This window comes from Sapajus apella, unplaced genomic scaffold, assembly GCF_009761245.1.
Source record: "Sapajus apella isolate SASKATOON/1434 unplaced genomic scaffold, GSC_monkey_1.0 scaffold11, whole genome shotgun sequence".
In the NCBI taxonomy this organism is placed as follows: domain Eukaryota; kingdom Metazoa; phylum Chordata; class Mammalia; order Primates; family Cebidae; genus Sapajus; species Sapajus apella.
In genome coordinates, this window is record NW_022436951.1 from 32,177,781 (window position 1) to 32,185,249 (window position 7,469).

Here is a 7,469-nt window from a genome sequence, read left to right on the forward strand (position 1 = left end):
GCTTGAACAGGATCCCGTGGAGAATGGATGCTCTTGGCAGTTTCGAGTTACTGCCCTGGCTATTAACAGTTCCGTAAATGGATTCACCAAGACTCAGCTCTCAGGTCGCCCCTGGCCCTTCCAGGATAGTCTGCCAGAGCTAGTGATGTTTCTGGTGTTTCCTAAAGCTCTCTGAACCGTGTTTCACATTTGGCTGCTGATCGTGACGATCCTAGAGTGGTTAGGAAAAGAAAAACATTCTACCTAGTTCTAGGATCAAGACTTTGAAAGGAAATGTCTACAGTTTATCATCATCGATTCATTTGTTTTTGTTTATTTATTTTTTATACTTTAAGTTCTGGGGTACATGTGCAGATCATGCAGGTTTGTTGTACAGGCGTGTATACATGCGCTATGGTGATGGTTTGCTGCATCCATCACCCTGCCAACTATATTAGGTGTTTCTCCTAATGCTATCCCTCCCCCAACCCCCCCCCCCCCCGCTATTCCTTCCCCAGCCCCTACCCCCCAGGCCCTGATGTGTGACATCATCAATTCTTTCTTAGTGAGTCCCGTTGGGGCCCAAGATGGGAGACCTCAAATTTAAAGGCCACGAAGGAGCAGTGAACAAGTAGACGAGAGGTGAAGGGTAACTCTATCATGCAGTGAGCGATTCCGGTGAATTAGCGACATCCCAGAACCGAATCGTTGTTGAAACATATCATTTTTCCTGGGTATTCATAAAGTTTGCCAAATGAGGACGCTGCTGCTGAGCTGTCTGTAGCAATGGGGGGATGCTGGGGCGAACACTGGCCCTTGCTCATCTAACTCGCTGTCCCCACTGGCTTTGTAAAGGCAGAAGTCAGGGCACCAGGCCCATACTTTTCTTAAAAGTGAGGACTGGAGTATGGGGCTGGCGCAGGGGTTTTGACTCCACCTGGCTTAGTCTTCGAGTGTACCCTAAGACTAATGAGAGACTGGCTGCCTCCGACCCGGGGAGAGCGTGGCTGCCGACATGCCTCCCTGGGGCTTTGGTGTGGATTAGGCCTAATGGGAAGACTTATCATCTCCCTGGGGCTTCCAAAAGTTGAACCACTGGGTGGCTGATGAGATGTGAACAAAAGACATTTGATGACGTGGATGTGTGTGGGAAGCAAGGCTTAGCCTCGTAGCTTTGTTTCTAGTTGCTCTATGGAAAGGCATTTTAAACCATGGTGATTACTGAATTTCCTTGATTCTAAACTAGTACACCGATTATAAAACACATTAGCAATTTAATAAGAGTATTTATTTTTGGCGGGGAAGTAAATACTACCATTCGATACATGCAACTTGACTGCAAAGCATATTACAAATGTTAGAAATGATAAAATGTGGTGAAATGGTAACATGTTTTAGCTCAAGGAAATACGTTAGAAAAGATTTTCTGCTTTAGACTAGAGCAAGGCCACCTCCTTGGGTAGCTGGAGAGGTTTTTTTTTTGTTGTTTTTTGCAAGATTGTTATCCCTTTTCTGGCAGTGGTTTTGGGTCTGCAATTACAGGAGAGGGCAGAAGCCAGCAGGTCCCGCAGCAACAGGATTCCTGCAGGCGATCTGTGGCTGTAATCCCTCACTGTTGTCTGTTCTGCTGCCCACCTCACTGGCACTGAAACCCATTGGTGAGCTACAGGACCCCTAGGGAGCGAATTTGCAGGAAGATAAATTCCCCTGTCCCTGACTGCATTTGAATGCTATTGTGGAAACTGAAGAGAACACAGATCACTCCCAAATTGAATTCTGCATACCTGATTGCTAAGTAGAAAACTGCATATCAGATAATGTTTCCTGGACTTGACTGGGTCTGTCTAGACACAAAACTTGCTCACAGTTTTTCAGGTTCTGTGTCATGCAGGCACATAAAACCCCTTTGCCCTCATTATCTCAGGCTCCCGGACATTTTGTTTTTGGGGACATTTTCACGGTCAACAGCTAACTCTTATCTTTACCCTTCCCTCAGTGTTCCTGAAGATGATGTTACAGCAGTGGGGTGCTCTGTTATCGTCGCTGGCACCCCAAGCTGGAACTGTATGGACACGAGTGGGCAATGGGTTTATTGCTGTAATAAGTATATTGTTTCAGTATCAGCACAAAGTACATGCTCAGCAAAAGTATGTTAAATACCTGAATACAGGGAGAACTGGCTGGCATAAGAGCCTCTAAAGCATCCTTCTTACGTGGTCTTATTCCAGTGAGGGATGCCATTGCCCTTTTCCTTATGGGTAGGACATGTAGTTAATGAGTGTCTGATTGGTGTTTGCAGTGTATTTTCTTTGTGACATTGTGACTGGAAAAGGGTCCTAATCCAGTCCCCAAGAGAGGGTTCTTGGATCTCTGTCAAGAAGGAATTCATGGCGAGTCCATAAAGTGGAAACAAGTTCTTTAAGAAAGTAAAGGAATAAAGAAAGGCGACCCTGCACTCCACGGGCTGCTCCCTCAGGGCTGCTGGCTGTCCATTTTATGTGGTTATTTCTTGATAATATGTCAAACAAGGGGTGGATTATTCATGAGTTTTCAGGAATAGGGGTGGGCAGTTCCTGGAACTGAGGGTTCCTCCCCTTTTCAGACCATATGGGGTAACTTCCTGATGTTGCCATGGCATCTAAACTGCCCTGGTGCTAGTGGGAGTGTCTTTTAGCATGCGAATGCGTTATAATCAGCATGTAATGAGCAGTGAGGACCGCCAGAGGACGCTTTTGTCACCGTCTTGGTTTTGGTGGGGTTTGGCCGACTTCTTTACCGCAAGCTGCTTTATCAGCAGAGTCTTTACGACCTGTACTTTGTGCTGACTTCATTCTTTGATTTTCTTTTTGGATCTCATAGTTTAGTGAGGTAATTCTTACTGCTTCCTCTATGGGTGATTCTCCCTGGGGGTGCTACGTTCTGGAATTTGGAGGGGACAGTTTTGATTGTGACAAAACTTGGGGGCTTTGCTTGCATTTAGTAGACATGGCCTGGGAACACTCTATATCCTGCATTCATGGGGCAGTACTGCCCAGTGAATAATTTTTTAAGTGTACCATGGGACTTCCATGTGGGTAAAAAACCTGTATTCTACCAGTTGTGATGTGCCCTAAATTTTCCAGGAAAGAAACCATTGTGTAAATCCTTTTGCTTGGAACTTCGCTGGAGTTGGAAAGTCACCTGTGGTGGTTAACTTACCAGTGGAGCCCAGCTCGGTCCTTCTGCCTCTGTGGCAGTCATGTTCTCGAAGATTCTAAGGACAGCAGCAGCATCTGACTACTGCATTACAACCTCCAGTGCTGGGTTTTCTGAGCATTTCTGTGTTAAATGTGTATAACGTACACTATGTACATTATACTATAAATTTCTTTTTACACTTTCATTTCAGCTAGGGTGTTGTGTTATTTCTAAAATTGTATTTGTGTTAGGATTTATCTATTTATATTGGTATTGTTTGAAAATATTCTCCGAAGTTTATGTGTTGTCAAGCCCCAGTGCAACAGTTTTGGGAGGTAGGGGTCATAAGAATTGATGAAGTCACAAGGACTCTGCTTTTATAACTGGATTAATGTTGTTATTCCAGGAGTGGGTTAGTTATAAGAGTGACTTTGTTGCAAAACCTTTGGCCCCCTCTTGATCTTTTGCTCTGAGTATTTCTTGCCCTTTCCCCTCTGCCATGGGATGATGCTGCAGGAAGCTCCTCATCAGATGCCAGTGCCATGTTCCTGGACTCCTGGCCTCCAGAACCATGAGCCAATACATTTCTATTCATTGTAAATTACCCAGTCTGTCTTTTTCTGTTGTAGCCACAGAAAATGAGCCAAGAAAGAAAACTGGCACTGAGAACTGGGTCTGTTGCTGTAATAAATACCTGGAGATGTGGAAGCACCTTTGGAACTGGGTAATGGGTAGAGGCTGGGAAGATGTGGAGGAGCAGGCAGGCAAAAGCCTACGTTGCTGTGAACAGAGCATTACACATGATTGTGGAGAGAACTGTAGGGAAAGTCTGAAGCTTCTTAGAGATGATTTAGGTGGTTATAATCAAAATGCTCTAGAAATGAACATTTCGGATACAGTAAAGGCCATTCTGATGAGATCTCAGATGGAAATGAGGAACAAAATAGTGGAAACTGGAATAAAGGCCATTTTTGTTATAAATTCACAAAGCACTGTTATAAATCCATAGCTGAATCATGTCCATGACTGGGGGCTTTATGGAAGGTAGGATTTAAGGGCAATGAACTTGGATATCTGGAGGAAGAAATTTCTAAGCAAAATACTGGAGGAGCTGCATAGCTACTTTTAACCACATATAGTAAGATGTGAATGAAGAGAAATTATTTAAAGATGGCATTTATCATTAAAAGGGAAGCAGAAGGAAAAGATATGGAAAATGTTCAGCCTTAGTCATGTAGAGTGAAAAGGCATGTTTAGGAGAGTAAATTCATTTTGGATTATGAAAAGGACGTGAATTTTGGAAGCCAGGGACGGAATGCTATGGTTTTAATGTATCCCGCAAAATTGATGTGCTGGAAATCCGCAATGCAAAGAGTGTGGCCAAGAGACTGTTTGCTAAAGAGATTAGTATAGATAGAAGGGAGCCAGATGCCATTCATCAAAACAATGGACATCAAAGGCATTTTAAATATCTTCCAGGTTGCCCCTCCCATCCCAGGCCCAGAGCAGGGCTTCAAGAGAAGGTTTCCAGGGAGGTGCCCACGGGACTTCAACATTCACTGCTCAGGGATGCCTGGGAGTCTGCTCCCTGCATTGAGGCACAGCACTCCTCAGCTGTCCCAGCCATGGCTCAGGTGGCCTGGGCATGCTTGTGCCACCACTCCAGAGGGCTCAAGCAGTAAGCTTTGATGGCAACTATATGGTGTTAACTCTGCGGATGTACAGAATGCAAAAATTATGGAGTGTGTACATTTCAAAGGGTGTATTTGACAGCTTGAGGGCCCAGGCTGAAACTTTTCACAGGGGTGGCGCCAACACAGGCAGCCCCTACCAGGGCAACGCTGAGCTGAAATGTGGGGTCCAAGCTGCCACATTGCCTAGCTGACCTATGGGAGCAAGGCCATCTCAGAGATCCCAGAACTGTGGGGCCACCCACATGCCACTGAAAGCTGCCGGGTGGGCTGAGCCAAGTAAAATCATAGGGGCAGGGCCGCCTGTGACCTTACAGGTCCAGTGCCTGTCCCAGTGTGCCCAGAATGTGGGATATGGAGTCAGGGAGGATTACTCTGTAGCTTTAAGGCTTAATGTTTTCCCTGTTGAGTAAAGGATTTACTTGGGACCAATCATGTCTTTCTTCTTGCCTATTTCTCCCTTTTGGAGTGGGAATGTCTATCCTATGTCTGTCTCACCACTGTATTTTGGAAGTACAGAATTCGTTAATTTTACAGGCTCACTGGTTGCAGAGGAATTTTCCTGGGGATGAATTGCGCCTTTAGTCTTACCCATATCTTACCCATTCAGATAAGACTCTGAACTTTGAACTTTTGAGTTGGTGCTAGAACGAGTTAAGATTTTTGGGGCTACTGAGATGAAATATGTGTATTTTGGATTATGAAAAGGACATGAATTTTGGAAGCCAGGGACAGGATCTTATGGTTTAATGTGTCCCCCAGAATTTATGTGTTGGAAATCCCCAATGCAAACGTGCTTAGACGTTGGGCGTAATGAGGTGATTAGGTCATGAGGGCTCTGCCCTTACAAATGGATTCATGTCATTATCCTGGGAGTGGGTGGCTACTGAGAGAGCAGCTTTGTTAGAAAAGAAAGTTCGACTCCCTTTCCCTCTCCTGCTCTCACATGCTGTCTTGCATTTCCACCTTCTGCCATGGGATGATGCCCTCACCAGATGCTGGCACTTTGATATTTGACTTCCTAGCCACCAGAGCTGTGAGAAATAAATTTCTTTTCTTTCTAATTACTTGTGATATTTTGTTATAGTAACACAAAACAGGTTATTCTCTAGTTCTGTCTGTATCTATCTATATTTAAAACTTCTTAACCATTTTGAAGCGTACAGTTCAGTGGTGTGAATTCTATTCACATGATTGTGAAAGAGACCTCCAGGGCTTTTCATCTTGCATATCTGAATCTTTATACTCATTAAACAACTCCCTGTTACCCCTCCCATCCAACCTTCGGCAACCATCACTTTGCTTTCTGTTTCTATGAATTTGACCATTTGAGACGCTGCCTATAAGAGGGATGACATAGTATTGGTTTTTTTTGTGTGACTGACTTATTTCATTTAGCACACTATCCTTAAGGTTTATTCATATTGTAGCATGTAACAGAATTTTTCAAGGATGAAATAATATTGGATTCTTTGTATATAACACATTTTATTTATCCATTCATTCATCAGTGGACATTTGGATGGCGTCTGCCTCTTGGCTGTTGTGAATAGTGCTGCTATTGATGTGACTGTGCAAATATCTCTTCAAGACCATGCTTTGAATTCTCTTGGATATATACCCAGAAATGGGTTGCTGTGTCACATGGCAGCTCTGTCTTTAATTTTTTAAGGGACTACCTTACTGTTTTCTAGGGAAGATTGCATCATTTTACATTCCCACCAAAAATGTACAAGGATTCCAATTTCTCAGCATCCTCACCAACGCTTGTTATTTCCTGTATTTTCAATAGTAGCCATCCTAGTGAGTGTTGTCTTAGATTATATTTTATGTGAATTGTATTTCAAGACAGCAAAGGGGTAGGTACAAAATCATGTTATAAAAAGAGGGCATTGAGTTTAAAGAGTTAAAGATTAGAAAGACTGTTGTAATGTCTTCCTTCATAGCCTTACCAACAGTCAGATCAACCTGTAAAAACTTGTTAGAAAACAACCTTCCCCTTCTTCCACTCTATCAATGTGTTTATGTCCGTCTGTAGCTGTCACTTGGGGCCAGCCTTGCCCAGTGTGGCCTCCATGGGTATCCTTTGTTCTGTGGAGGGTTAGGTGTTTTTCCTTCTGCACTAGTAATTAGTGATCTCTTTATATTAAGTTGGAGAACAGAATCCCTGTTTTGGCATAAAGTATATGAACTTTATGTACAGTGAGCATTCACGAATAATATTTCGTTACTGAGCAAGAGTGGGTTTCCTGGTGGACACATGTTTCAGAGACATGACATAATAAACCTGGACCCCTTGAAACCATGGCTGGGGTCCTAAAGCTTTCACCTGTTGTGTACTTACTGGCCACATACATGATGACAACGCAACACCAACGTGGTGCTTTCTGAAAGCCTCTAAAGTTAATGTTGTCACTTGATGTGTGAAAAGGTCAAGCATTCAGTTTGGAACATTGTTGTGGGGAGGTGGAGGGACTAGATTTTCTGTTCAGTAAACAGATGCAGAGGAGGGTCCTGGTTGGCCTATGTACCCCAGGACCTCAATCTTGGGGTGCATTCAGGGAAAGCTGTCCTGCATCAACCCTGGGCTCACCTAGAATTTTTCCCCTCCACACCTCTGGA